Below are 15,081 nucleotides of genomic sequence, written 5' to 3' on the forward strand. Positions count from 1 at the left end.
AGGCTGCCAGGGGGAGGGAAGAAGGGAAAGCTGAAGACGAGGGATGATAAAGGTAGGTGGGTGGGATGAAAGGAGAGAAGGAAGCAGGGAAAGGGAGCTTTTCCTGTCTATGGGGGCTTTCAGGAAAAAGACAGAGGAAATAGTGGGGGAGGGGGAAATGAGATGCTCCCCGCAAGGAAAGGAAAAGTATATAATTAAAGGAAAATTCTTGCAGCAGGGACCATCTGGATGTGTAAGTAGCAATATTGACTACTCTTGTAATAATAGTTCTGTTTCTAAGAAGAGAGCTCTGAATGCACAAACATGGATGATGCTTCAAGGGTGTAAATGTTGAACAGCAACCCTGTGGCTTTCTCATCAAGGGAAACCACTGATCTATACCAGGCAGTGGAGATGGTGTTGACTCACCGCCATTCTGTGCATGTTATATATTACTCATGTAGCAACAGAAATTCATTATAAACCATAAATGCTGCTAGTTTACTCTGTTTATACAACCATTTAAGCTAACCTGTACTGGTACTTAGCCTTTTTTGCTCACAAGATTGACCCCTGGTGTATTCCATTCTGGAGACACAATTATTGTTATTTTTGTAAGGCACCCTGCATTATGGAATAATTCTATCCCTTAAATTCACATCAGACTTTCCCATCCAAAATTCCTGGAGATTCTGGGGGTGGAGCCTGGGGAAGAGTAGGGTTTGGAGAGAGGGGGGACCTCAGTGGGGTATCATTCCATAGAGCACACCTTCTAAAGCAGCCAGTTTCTCCAGGGGGACTGATCTCTGTCATCTGGAGAGCAGTCATAATTTGAGGGATCTCCAAACTCTACCTGCAGGTTGGTAACCCTAATGTGTCCATCAATAACATAGTGTGGATAGTCTGGCATAGTCATTCATAATTAATTGGAGTCTTGTTTGCACAATAAACCTTGTGCTGCCTTAAAGCAATCTCAGTGAATGATTTGCCTTTTACATAGGGTTGTCAGGTCCCCCCTGGCCACCAGTGGGACCTTTGTGGAGGTGGGACTGGGGGAGGTGATCCACATGCAGGATGCTCTAGCACTGTCCTTTTTTTTGGGGGGGGGGGAAGAATGTCTGAGCGTCATCGTGCTGCATCCATGGATCACTTACCCCCCTTCAGCTGGCCTACTTCCGCCAGCTGACCAGCTGAGGGGCGGCAGGCAGCCTGCTTAATTGGTGGGCAATTTTCCGCCATAACCGGGCAAATGGGAACCCTACTTTTACATGTATCACAAGAAATTATATTTCACACAGTATTTATAGGGAGAATTTAAACAACATTGGTGGAAGTGTAAATCAGCAGAGAATTTAAGAGAAAAGGATTGCAAACAACTTAATATTTGACTGATTATAGGATAAGATACAATCCATTGGCTGTTCTGCTGAATAACTGCAAAGCCTGTTCAGCCTATGGATAGATCACTTATTGAAAATGTAATTCTGGTACAGCAATTGTCTCAGCTACATACTAGAAATCCCCCAAGGTTCCATCAATCTCCGAATGGGTAGGAAAGGTTTTGCATTTGGCTGAGATAGAATAAGCTTACTTCAGTTTTAAGAAGGAGAGTTGCATTCTTGATGATGGATGGTTTTGTGAGAAACTTGAATCCATTCATAAATTATTGGAATACTCAGTCCTTTGAAACATTCTGTATTTGCAATTCTACAATAATAAAAAAAAGAATACTCACAGAGCTGCTGATCAAAATGAAATTCTGACCTAGCAGTTTAAGTGATGGAAAATAACAAGAAAGAAATGTTTGAGAATGCTGATTCCAAAGAACAGCGTGTTTATTCAACTTAGCACCTTGTTCCATTTATAGCCTTCTCTGTTGAGCGCTGTGCTCTACATTTAACACCTCAGTCTGTTTGAAGCTGCTTACTGCATACCATCATTTAAAAGAAGCTCTGCTTATCTACACAAATTGTCTGAAACAAGCCGTGACTGTGACTTTTAATTAGAATTCATTTTTTAAAAAATGGTAACTCAAGCGTGAAGACTTTATCTCTAGGGTTGCCAATCTCCAAGTAATAGCTGGAGATCTCCCACTATTACAACTGATCTCCAGCTGATAGAGAACAGGTCACCTGGAGAAAATGGCTGCTTTGGCAATTGGACTCTATGGCATCAAAGTCCCTCCCCTCCCCAAACCCCAACGTTATTTATCTCTGTTATTGAAAGGTGGGGTGTGACCAATGGCAGGCATTTCATAACATGTCAAAGACTTTTCTAAAATAGATTATTCTGTGAAGCTGGGTGATTACAATCATTCTTAGGTTTGCTTCTGGCTACAGAAGCACAGGAAGACTAACTTCGCCAGATACCTATACTACAAATAGTCCACATGATCACTGAAGCCTGGTTACATGCACATCTGCTTCATACCTAACACACAGTTTGATGTAGAGATCCTTAGAAGGCCGGCATGAAATACAAGGTGGGGCATGTGAGCCATATTCTAGTGCAGGGGTGGGGAACCTTTTTTCTGCTAAGGGCCATTTGGATATTTATAACATCATTCACGCGCCATACAAAATTATCAAAAATATATAGCCTGCCTCCGCCTGCAGGGATGAAACGAGGACACGCTGGCTAAGACCCCTCCTCCATGCCCAGAAGATGGCCAAGATGCCCTCCCTCTAATCATCTGCTTAAGGTCATAGAATCAGCATTGCTGACAGATGGCCATCTAACCTCTTCTTAAAAACCTCCAGGGAAGGAGACTTATGGCCCAGTGAAGCCATTTCTATAGTGGCCAAGCAGTAATATAGAGAGGAAAGGACTGGTCTGGTGTCAAATTATTATTACAGCTTCTGGGTGTTTTAGCAGCAAGTTTTACCGTAGAGTTTCCAGCGATTCCTAGAGAGGTATGACATCACTTCCAAGTTTTCTTGGAGGTGATGCCAGCCCATCAACCCCATGGCCATTTAAAAAATGTAATTTAATTTAAGAGCTGGGGGTGAGGGTTCCATTGCCTCCACCTTGAAATTAAGCAGGCCTGTGGGATGCCAGACCCAAATATATACCGTGCTAACCTATCTTGCAGGGTTGTTGTGAGGATAACATAGAGGAGAGGAGAATGATGTGAGCTGTTTTTGGTTCCCGTTGGGGAGAAAGGCGGGATATAGATGAAATAAACAAATAAGGAGGTTAAGCTGAGAGAGACAGAGAGATTGGCTGGTTCAAGTTTGCCATGGCAAAAGCACTGCGCTGTGAACTAACTTGGGGCTGTCCCCCCTCACCCTGAACCAGGTTCGCAATGGAAAGGGCTGCCCTCCACTATATGCATTTGCCCACCTAAAACTATTTCTAGCTACAGGGCTGGGCATGACTATGCTTAGCATTTGCATGCCATGTTCCATGTTCAGGGCACTTCACCATTATGACAGTACATAAGGACATAAGAAAGACCCTGCTGGATCATCAGACCTAGGCCCATCAAGTCCAGCAGTCTGCTCACACAGTGGCCAACCAGGTGCCTCTAGGAAGCCACAAACAAGACGACTGCAGCAGCACCATCCTGCCTGTGTTCCACCGCACCCAAAATTATAGGCATGCTATATAGTAAGCCTTGCAACAACTCTGTGAGATACACTAGTGTTATTTTGTTCATCTTGCCTGTGGAGTAATGTGGCTGAAAGAGAATGGCTACTTAGGGCCGCATGGACAGCTGTGAGACTAGAAGTGGTGGCTTCCTGGATCTCAGCTTAGGGTGGCCAACCTCCAGGTGATAGCAGGAGATCTCCTGCTATTACAACTGATCTCCAGCCGATAGAGATCAGTTCACCTGGAGAAAATGGCTGCTTTGGCAATTGGACTCTATGGCATTGAGTCCTCCCAAACCCTGCCCTCCTCACAGTCCGCCCCCAAAAAATCTCGCTCCGGCAAAGAGAGACCTGGCAACCCTATCTCAGCTCCTTAACTGCTATGCTCATGTTAGGAGTTCTGAGAGGGACTTGTAGGCTTTTCATCTTGGTATTCTTGAGAATTGGATCAGTTGGTGACATTGAGCCTGGACCAAACACAGGCAGAAATTGCATTTACTGTTTGGTCTTTCTCTTTTCCTCAACAGTCCGTCCTTTCAGCAGAAAGAAGATTTGGTTTTTGTTTATGGCAATGTCACTGAGGCAAAGCTGGGCCGTGTCCGCACTTACCATTTGCGGCGCCGGCTTCCGCGGGCTTTCCTTGCATGTTCGCACTTACTCTGTTCGAAGGATCTCTGAAGCGTCATCAGAGCGCACTTTCTCCGCAGTAAGAGGATCCGCTTATAAGGCGAAGTAAAAAAATAAAGCGTCTTCCTCACCGGGAGCCTTACAGTGGGAACATGCAATCAGTGTTGAATCCACTTCCTGCTGCCAGCCCACTTCCTGCTGCCAGCCAACCACCCCACTCCTCCCGCCTCCCTAAGGGAAGCTGGACCAATCGCTGTCCTCTTGCTTCCAGAGCCGACTGGGCATGTGTGGGAGCCCGTTGCTTCCAGCTTATCACATGCAGCGAAGAAAGGCAGAGCAGTGCGAACAGAAATTTAAAATCGAGTTGGATTCTTGTGTACTGGACACGTTGTAATTACGAGGTAAGTTGCTAGTGCGTAAACGGGCCTGGTTGTGGCAATACATACCCTCGTGTTTTCGAAACAAAGCCGATAAAGATTCATCCTCAGTAGTTTTACATCTCTAGAAAGTGCCGGGTAATGCTGCAAAACAACAAATTCCAACGTATGAGACCTCTTGAGGCAGAACAAGTGGTCGCTCTTGTTCACTTCAAAATGCTTTAAAAAGTGAATTCATAAGCATCACATGTCTTTTTTATAAAAGATTTTCTAAGTGGGGAGAATGAATGCATGTGGGGGGTGATGGGGGAGGGGCCGGGGCTCAGTGGTAAGCATCTGCTTGGCATGCAGAAGGTCCCAGGTTCAAATTCCAGCATTTCCAGTTAAAGGGACTAGGCAAGTTGGTGATGTGAAAGACCTCTACCTGAGACCCTGGAGAGCAACTGCCAGGCTGAGTAGCCAATACTGACTTTGATGGACCAAGGGTCTGAGTCAGTATAAGGCAGCTTCATATGTTCATGTGTTCATGTAGGGATCACAAGACCAAGGGCTGCATTCAACCTACATTCATTTGTTGGGATTTTTATAGGGCATACGTGTGAATACAGGTATGTACAGTGGAAAAATAAATCTTATACACACTTCCTGATAATATGGGCATCTAATCAGGACATGTTCTATGGTTCTGCCAACAGGAACATCTCGCTGCCCTCCTCTAAGTGACAGCCTTTCAAATACTTAAAGACAGCAATCATGCTCCCTCCCAACCTCCTCTTTTCCAGACTGAACATTCTCAAGTTCTTCAGCCCTTCCTCACAGGGCTTGGTCTTCAGGCCCCTGATCATCCTTTTTGCTCTCCTCTGCACCTGCTCCATTCTGACCACATCCTTTTTGAAGTGAAGCCTCCAGAACTGCACACAGTACTCCAGGTGCAGGGTGACCAATGTGGTGTCCTGTGGGACTATGACATCTTGTGATTTGGATGTTATGCCTCTGTTGACGCACTCCAAGATCACATTAGCCTTTTTAACAGCTGCATCACACTGACAGCTCATATTTGGCTTATAGTCCCCCTGTACCCCAAGATCTTGTTCATGTACACTGCTACACAGACGTTTATTCCCAATCCCCATACAGTATGCATGCTTCTCATTTTTATTACCCAGATGTGGAACTCTGCACTTATCCTTGTTGAATTGCATCTTGTTCACATCTGCCCATTTTTCTAGTGCGTTCCATTCTCATTGAATTCTATCGCTATCTTCCAGGGTGTTCACTACTTCTCCAAATCTGATGTAATTTGCCAACTTAATGAATAGTCCTTCTATCCCCTCATCCAGATCATTTATAAAAATATTGAAAAGTACTGGGCCCAGAACCAAGCTCTGTGGACCTTAATAGACCAATGATCTGACTCCATATAAGGCAGCTTCATGTAGTCATGGTTTCCATTTACTGACCTTTCTCCCAAATCCTATCAAGAATGGACTGAAAAAAAGCAAACAAAAGTGAAAATTGTCAGTTAATAAAGATGAGTAACAAAATGATCTTACTTATCAATTCAATATAGCGCTGTGAGAAAAGCCTTTTAAGTTTTTTGTGTGCGCGTGTGTGTTTTATAAATAGAATATTAGAAACACAAACAAAAAGTTATATGTATAATTGAAAGGTGTGTTGAGGAATTCTAATGAAAAAATCAATTAAGATTTAACTAGCAACATCGTTCAAAGAGACATAATTAAAGTTTAAGGTGTATTGAAACACTTTTGGGAAAGAAACAGGAACGAGGTGCTTTGCATATCAAAAGCCAGCCAGCTCAGAACTCTTCTTCATAACAACCAAGGCAATCACTTAGATTAAACTTTTAACATGCTGTGTCTGTTGTACTATTAAGATTATTCACAGTCTCCCTGAGCAAATAGTAATCAATAGTCATTCACTTTAATGCAGTTATAGTAAAAGATACTGCATTTAAAAAAATTTATTTATGGCAGAAGAACATGAAACTTAACATTGAAATATTACAGTGCAAGGGGCCCGAATCTCTAGTGCTTATGTGGCAGCTTTAAGCAGATGCTCCTGAGATGCTGCATAGGGCACAGGGGTATGGCAGGCACCTGTTCACTTATGGTGCCATTTCAAAGGGTTACACCCTTCTAAGCCCATTTACTTCAATTGATCTAGAGGGACGTAACTCTAGGATGGCACTGCCAGTAACCAAGTAATAGATTTGAAAAACAGCTCTGAAGATGACTATCCTCCAAACTGCTCTTGCCTCTCTAGCAATGTTCAGGTTTGGCAGTGGTATGGCCACTGTATGATGTGTCTTCTCTTCCGTTTGTAGCCCACACCACTCACAACCCACTCTTGCAAATGGCACAGAAAGGGCATTAAGAAGCCCAGGCCACATAGATACGAATCACTGAAGGGGCTTGATCCCAAGTTCCTGAGGAACGTGCGCTTTGTGAAGAAACACAATAAGAAAGGGCTGAAAAAAATGCAGGCAAACAATGCTGAGTAACCGTCTTGCCTTTGGATGGCGAAAGGGACTGACTTGCTTGGAATCCGATCAACAGTTTTCCTTCCTACTCTTTGTTTTTCACTCAAGGCATTTTGTATAAATAAATTTGGATGTAATGTAAAAAAAAGAAAAGAAAAAAAGATGTGTCTCTATGTCATATATTACCTGCCCTGAGATTATGGACTAAATGTGCTGATGTGTGTGTGTGGTAGAGAGAGGATATAAGTGTCTGGCCATATTTTCTTGCAAGTATCAAGAAATAGGATTCTCATTACTCACCACAAGACCAAGTTATATGGAGCATGTATGCTCAATATCCTATGATAAGGTAGTCAAACCTGGACACTATTTCACATCTTGCATGTGTATACTATTTTAATGTTGCACATTGGGTCAGGTTTTCAAGAATATTTTTATTTCTTTAGAATATTTCTATGCTTCCTTGTCAGAGTCCTGCTCAAGGTTTCTTACTATTAAAAACCACAGTATAAAACACAGACCATTAAAAAACACAAGCCATTAGACATCAGCAGTATAAAAACTACCCACAAAACAGAGCATACCATGAAACCCTTAATTAAAAGCCCGGGTAAAAAGACATAGCTCCTTGAGTAAAAGGCTGATGCATAGCACTTATAGGCTAAAGGATTCTTAGGAGAAAGATTTGAGTCCCACTGTGAAAACTAGGGATGGTCAAATGTTGCCTGTCATTAACATTGCTTCTTATAATTGTGTATAAATACTGTACATGGCAAGCATGTCTGTGTGACTGGAACATTTTGCAAAGGAGAGGATTTCCCATTCCTGGGAAATGTGAAGGTGAACTTCAGAAGAAGAAAGAAGAGCTGGTGTTCATATGCTGACTTTCTCTAGAGCTTAAGGAAGAACAAAACCAGTTTACAATCACCTTCCCTTCCCCTCCCCACAACAGACACCCTGTGAGGTAGGTGGGGCTGAGAGAGCTCTAAGAGAACATAACATAAGAACATAAGGCCATTATAGATCAGACCAAGGCCCATCAAGTCCAGCAGTCTGTTCACACAGTGGCCAACCAGGTGCCTCTAGGAAGCCACAAACAAGACGAGTGCAGCAGCACCATCCTGCCTGTGTTCCACCACACCCAAAATAATAGGCATGCTCCTCTGATACTAGAGAGAATAGGTATGCAGCATGACTAGTATCCATTCTAACTAACAGCCATGAATACCCCTCTCCTCCATGAATATGTCCACTCCCCTCTTAAAGCCCTCCAAGCTGGCAGCCATCACCACATCCTGGGGCAGGGAGTTCCACAATTTAACTATGCGTTGTGTGAAAAAATACTTCCTTTTATCTGTTTTGAATCTCTCACCCTCCAGCTTCAGCAGATGACCCCACGTTTTAGTATTATCGGAGAGGGAGAAAAATTTCTCCCTGTCCAATCTCTCCAAACTGCATAATTTTTTAGACCTCTATCATGTCTCCCCTCAGCCACCTTCTTTCCAAGCTAAACAGCCCTAAGCGTCTTAACCGCTCCCCATAGGACAGTTGCTCTAGTCCCCTAATCATTTTGGTTGCTCTTTTCTGCACCTTCTCAAGCTCTGTAATATCCTTTTTTAGGTGTGGTGACCAGGACTGTACACAGTATTCCAAGTGTGGTCTCACCATAGATTTGTACAAGGGCAGTATGATATCAGCACTTTTATTCTCTATTCCTTGTCTAATTATGGCCAGCATGGAATTTGCCTTTTTTACAGCAACCGCACACTGGGTTGACATCTTCATTGAGCTACCCACTACACCCCCCCCCCCAGGATCCCTTTCTTGGTCTGTTGCTGCCAGCACAGATCCCATCAGTGTATATGTGAAGTTGGGATTTTTTGTCCCAATATGCATCACTTTACACCTACTCACATTGAATCTCATTTGCCATTTTAATGCCCATTCTTCCAGTATGCAGAGATCCTTCTGGAGCTCTTCACAGTCCAATTTTGTTTTAACCACCCTAAATAATTTGGTGTCATCTGCAAACTTGGCTACTTCACTGTTTAACCCCAACTCCAGGTCATTGATGAACAGGTTGAAAAGCACCGGTCCCAACACAGATCCCTGAGGCACCCCACTGCTCACATCCCGCCATTGTGAGAACTGACCATTGATTCCTACTCTCTGCTTCCTATTTTTCAGCCAGCTCTCAATCCATAAGAGGACTTGTCCTCTTATCCCGTGACTATGAAGTTTGCTTAGCAGTCTTTGGTGGGGGATTTTGTCAAAAGCTTTTTGGAAATCCAAATACACAATATCCACAGGCTCATTCCTGTCCACATGCTTATTGACGCTTTCAAAAAAACTCTAATTGGTTAGTGAGACAGGATCTACCCTTACAGAAGCCATGTTGGGTTTTGCCCAGCAGACCTTGCCCTTCTGTATGCTTGACAATTTTATCTTTAATAATGCTTTCCACTAATTTACCCGGAACAGACGTTAAGCTAACTGGCCTGTAATTTCCTGGGTCCCCCCTGGAACCTTTTTTATAAAGGGGTGTTACATTGGCCATTCTCCAGTCCTCTGGTACAGAGGCTGATCGAAGGGACATTTTACATATCTTTGTTAGAAGTTCAGCAATTTCCCATTTGAGTTCTTGAAGAACTCTAGGATGAATACCGTCTGGTCCCTGTGACTTGTTAGTTTGCAGTTTGTCTAGACGTTCTAGGACAGTGATGGCGAACCTTTTAGAGACCGAGTGCCCAAACTGCAACCCAAAACCCACTTATTTATCGCCGAGTGCCAATGCGGCAATTTAACCTGAATACTGAGGTTTTAGTTTAGAAAAAACAACGCATACATTAACATCTTTTGCCTTAAAAGAAAAACACAATAACAGAGCTTTCAATGATACAAACAACTTTTTATTGAAAGGTAAAAGTTTGCATTTGGCATGCTGAAGCAGACCCTTACCTCTCCCACCTGCAAACTCCACCGGCAAACGACACCCCCCAAAAAAACCCAGACTATGCAAATGGAGGCTGATCCCCCCCACCCCCTCTGGCTGAAGCAGACCCTTCCCTCTCCCACCTGCAAACTCCACCGGCAAACGACACCCCCCAAAAAAACCCAGACTATGCAAACGGAGGCTGATCCCCCCCACCCCCTCTGGCTGAAGCAGACCCTTCCCTCTCCCACTTGCAAACTCCACCAGCAAATGACACCCCCCCAAAACCCAGACTATGCAAACGGAGGCTGATTCCCCCCCCCAGCCATTTGAGCTTTACCACTCAAACCGCTGCGGCAGCTCTCTCTCTCTCTTGGCAGGCGGACGCCCTGGTGGGAGGGCTTGGGGAGGCGCAAGCATGCTCCGCGCGGCAGGCGACTCACGAGTAGGGAGGTGACTCACGAGTAGGTAGCCGGGGAGCACCAAATGCAGCCTAGCTGCTGCTGCCGGGCGTGGGAGGGCCTCCGGAGGCGGCAGGCAGGCAGACAGCTCCTGCCTCGGACCAAAAAAACTCCTGGGAACCACGAGGCACCCGGGAGGCTACAGTGGAGGTGGGCAGGGCAGAGCCAGAAAGGCCAGCGACTTGCAGGAAGAGCTAAGTCACGGCCTCAGCTCAGCGAGGGAGGGGCGAGGAGCAGCTGAGCCGCGGCAAGCCGGGCGTGCCGGCGGAAAGAGCGACGCGTGCCGGAAATGGCACGCGTGCCATAGGTTCGCCAACACGGTTCTAGGACTTCCTGCCTTGTTACCACTATTAGCCTCAGTTCCTCATTTTCCCCTCTCCAAAATCTCTTTTCAGGAGAAGGAATCTGCCCTGTATCTTCAACAGTGAAGACAGATGAGAAGAATTCATTTATTTTTTCAGCAATCGCTTTATCCTCCCTTAGAGTTCCTTTACTCCCATTGTCATCCAATGGTCCAACCGCTTCCCTAGCTGGTTTCCTACTCCTAATGTACCTAAAGAATTTGTTTTTGTTTGTTTTGATGTGTTTAGCAATATGCCCCTCAAAATCTTTTTTTGCATCTCTAATTATCTGCTTGCATTTCCTTTGTGCAAGTTTGTGTTTGCTTCTGTTCGCCTCGTTTGGGCAAACCTTCCAGTCTCTGAAGGAAGACTTTTTTTCTCTAATTGCTTCCTTCACCTTACCTGTTAGCCATGGTGGTGACCTCTTGGACTTATTACTACCTTTCCTGACCTGTGGTATACAAGCTAGCTAAGCCTCTAGTAATGTGGACTTGAGTAACTCCCAAGCCTTTTCAAAAGATTTAACCCTAACTGTTCCTTTCAACTTCCTCTTTACCAGTTTTCTCATTTTAGAGAAGTTCCCTCTTTTAAAGTCAAAGGTAATTGTGTGAGATTTCCCAGTCACTTTCCCACTTGCATATAAATTAAATTTGATGCCATTGTGATCACTATTGCCAACTGGCTCAACTACATCCACATCCCGCACTAAATCACTGCAGCACCACAGAGTATTAAATCCAGGATCGCCTCCCCTCTGGTTGGGTCTATGACCAACTGTTCAAGGGCACAGTCATTTAGGATATCTAAAATTTTTATCTCTTTGGCTTGACTGGAGAATACATTTATCCAATCAATATGAGGGAAGTTGAAATCTCCCATTATTACTATTTCATTACCTTTATATGCTTCCCTAATTTCATTCTCCATCTCAAGTTCACCCTGAGCCATTTGGTCAGGGGGCCGATAGAACGTCCCCAGTACTAAATCTCCTTTGGGGCCTGGAATCGTCACCCATAAGGATTCTGTGGACGAGTCTGCCCTTTTTATGGTCTCTAGCTTATTAGACACTATGCCTTCCTTGATATACAAAGCAACACCCCCTCCAATACGCTCTTCCCTGTCATTTCTATACAGTTTGTAACCAGGGATGACTGTATCCACTGGTTCTCTCTCTCCCCACAGGTTCTCTCCCCTCCACTGTGACTAGCCCAAGGTCAGCCAGCTGGCTGCCTGTGTAGGAGAGGAGAAACAAATCCAGCTCACCAGATTAGCATCCGCTGCTCATGTGGAGGAGTGGGGAATCAAACCTGGTTCTCCAGATCAGAGTCCACTGCTCCAAACCACCGCTCTTAACCACTACACCTTGCTGGCTCCCAAGGCACAGCCACGATAATTTTGTACAGAAACAAGGAGAAGCAGCAGGACTACAACCTATGGGCTGTATCATATAAAGGGCAACTTCACATCTCGTAATGAAATGATCTTCCCCACTTGGTGCATTTCAAATTTATGCAGTTGCCAGACTTAGGCCATTGGCCTATTGTGCTCTGTCTCAGGGGCATCTGTGGCTTTTCTCAATGCTCTCTCTTGGGACACCTGGCCAGGGATTAAAACCACAGGGGAACGAGGAGGGGGATGATTTTCTTCTCTTCTCCACAGCCCCCACTGGTACTATGGTGTATTTGTTTATGAGTGTCTATTGACCCTTGCCCTGACCTGGATGGCCCAGGCTAGCCTGATCTCGTCAGATCTCAGAAGCTAAGCAGAGTCAGCCCTGGTTAGTATTTGGATGGGAGCCCACCAAGGAATACCAGGGTTGCTATGCAGAGGAAGGCACTGGCAAGCCACCTCTGTTAGTCTCTTGCCATGAAACCCCCCAAAAAGGGTCGCCATAAGTCAGCTGCGACTTGACGGCACTTTACACACACACATTGACCCTCAGCTGAGGATTTTTGGGGCATGCAGAGAGCTTCTGGGTGAAGCAAAAGGCGAGGAAGATCAATTCATCCAACTCCTCCCATGAGCTTTCCCCATCAGATAGAACCAAATATCTCATGTTTCTTTCCATAGTGTTACTAATAGCCATTATCCTGAACCTTCAATAACAGGGTAGTCTGAGTCATCCAAAGGCATGATTTAACTAATATATAGAAGGGTTAATCAGGTAGCTAACCCCTCCCACTGGATTAATGGGATTTAGCTTTGACTACATAATGTCTTACCTAAATACTAGTAATAAAATATCCATTGCTACTAAATCTCACCCTAGGAATAACGCTATCCTTAAACAAAATCTTGCCACATATCAGCTTTGTTACTCTGCCAAAAAGACGTTCCAAAATAATATTCTCTTTGCTTCGGGAAGAATGAGTGTAAGTACCAGAGTGCCAAGAGTTGGTCTATTTAAATTTCCCAGTAGCTGGCAGATGCTGGGAGATAAATAAGTACAGGACACTGACAAATCCAGTTCTACCAAAAAGAAACTTCTTCACATCCCAAAGACGGTCCAGTTTTTAAAGAGCTATGCTTAATATTTTGTGTGTGTCTAGAGATAGCTCCTGTGCAGCATTCATTGAGACAATATGCAGGGCAGGATGACAGAGAACTGCAAATATGCATATTTTTGCTCCTTTGGGGAAGATTTTGGAAAACATGAGATGTGCAGGGTTTTCTTTTCTTTTTTCTCTTCTGATTTGTTTTCATTTGTGGAAATAATCCGGGTCGCGGTTGGTGGAAATAAACATCGCTAGAAACATAAGATTGGCGCTGAAAATGACAGTCCCAAGTAGTTTTCCCTGTCCAGTATCTGAAAATCATTACACTATGCACTCCCAGCTCCCACCAGTGATATCCAAGGAGGCTAAACAGGCATGGAGATATGGTATCATGAATGCAAGACACAGGGAAAGTTGTACTAGATGTCCCATAGGGTGAAGAAAGAATGCATTATGGGACTGCAGAATCCCATTTCTTGCAGTATCCTATTTCAGTTTTGCTCTGAAGCACACATGGTTGAGGAACATGGGTCATGTATTTACTTTTGTTTTTACCTATCCTCACTCCCCAAAGAGGACCAGGTAGGCTTACATTACTATGTAGAAGAAGAAGAAGAAGAATTGGTTTTTATACCCCACTTTTCTCTACCAAAAGGAGCCTCAAAGCGGCTTACCGTGCATTTCTGAGCAGAATGCCTGGCCGCTGTTTGGAGGCACTGCAGCGGTGCTGCCTCCTCGCAGCACCAAAAATCTGTGCAACCCACATAAGCCCAAAAAAGGGGCTCTCCCAAGCCGTAACAGCTTAGGAGGCCACCTAACAGTGGCCCCGGGCCCAGGCCGGCGGTGTGACGCCCCAGGAATGCGTCCTGGGACGCCGCCGCGGCCTTTGCCGGTGTCCGGGCCTGGCACTGCTGTGGCAGCGGCCAGCAACCAGCATCCGGGCCTGCACGCCAGCGCTGGGGCCACAAACGGCGGTGTACACCACCCGGGCACCGGCGCTGTGGGCCCTTGCACCCTCGCAGGCCTTCGCCTGCCTCCAAAGGCCTTTCGTCCTGTCCGCTGGCGCAGCTCAGGAATGCGCTGTTACAATCACCTTCCTTTCCTGCCCCCCACAACAGGCACCTTGTGAGGTAGGTGAGGCTGAGAGAGTTCTGAGAGAGCTGTGACTAGCCCAAGGTCACCCAGCAGGCTGCATGTGGACTAGCGGGGAATCTAATATGGTTCTCCAGCTTAGAGTCCACTGCTCATGTGGAGAAGTGGGGAATCAAACCCAGTTCTCCAGATCAGAGTCAGCCACTCTTAATCACTACACCACGCTGGTATAAAAGCGAGAGAATCACAAGAGGATATAATGACACATACAAAAATCACAAGAACAAACGCCAACAGTCAGAAAAACTGCACCTAACATATCAGCATCAGTTAGAAAAGGTTCCCCTAAATCACAGTCTCACAAGCTTTACTGAAGACTGGCAGAGAAGATGTCCTCTCCACTTCTTCTGGAAAGTCAGAAGGAAGGGGCTACATTTGTGACCAGGCTGGTACGGCTCCTACTGTCAAAATGGCAAACAAGCACTACTGAGAGGACCAAAGTTGGCTCATAGCCTGAAGTTCAACAAAGGTGCCAGGTGGGTCAGTATAATCTTGCAAGAGACTCCTTCCCCCATCAAACTCATTGTTATAGGCAGGGCACCCCAGGCTAATAATCCCATCTCTCTCAAGTAGTAGATACTGCTTGTGCTTGGCTTTGCAGCAAGCATGTGGTCTTAGCTTCAAATG

The sequence above is a fragment of the Euleptes europaea genome, chromosome 5 (genome assembly GCF_029931775.1).
Source record: "Euleptes europaea isolate rEulEur1 chromosome 5, rEulEur1.hap1, whole genome shotgun sequence".
NCBI lineage: Eukaryota > Metazoa > Chordata > Lepidosauria > Squamata > Sphaerodactylidae > Euleptes > Euleptes europaea.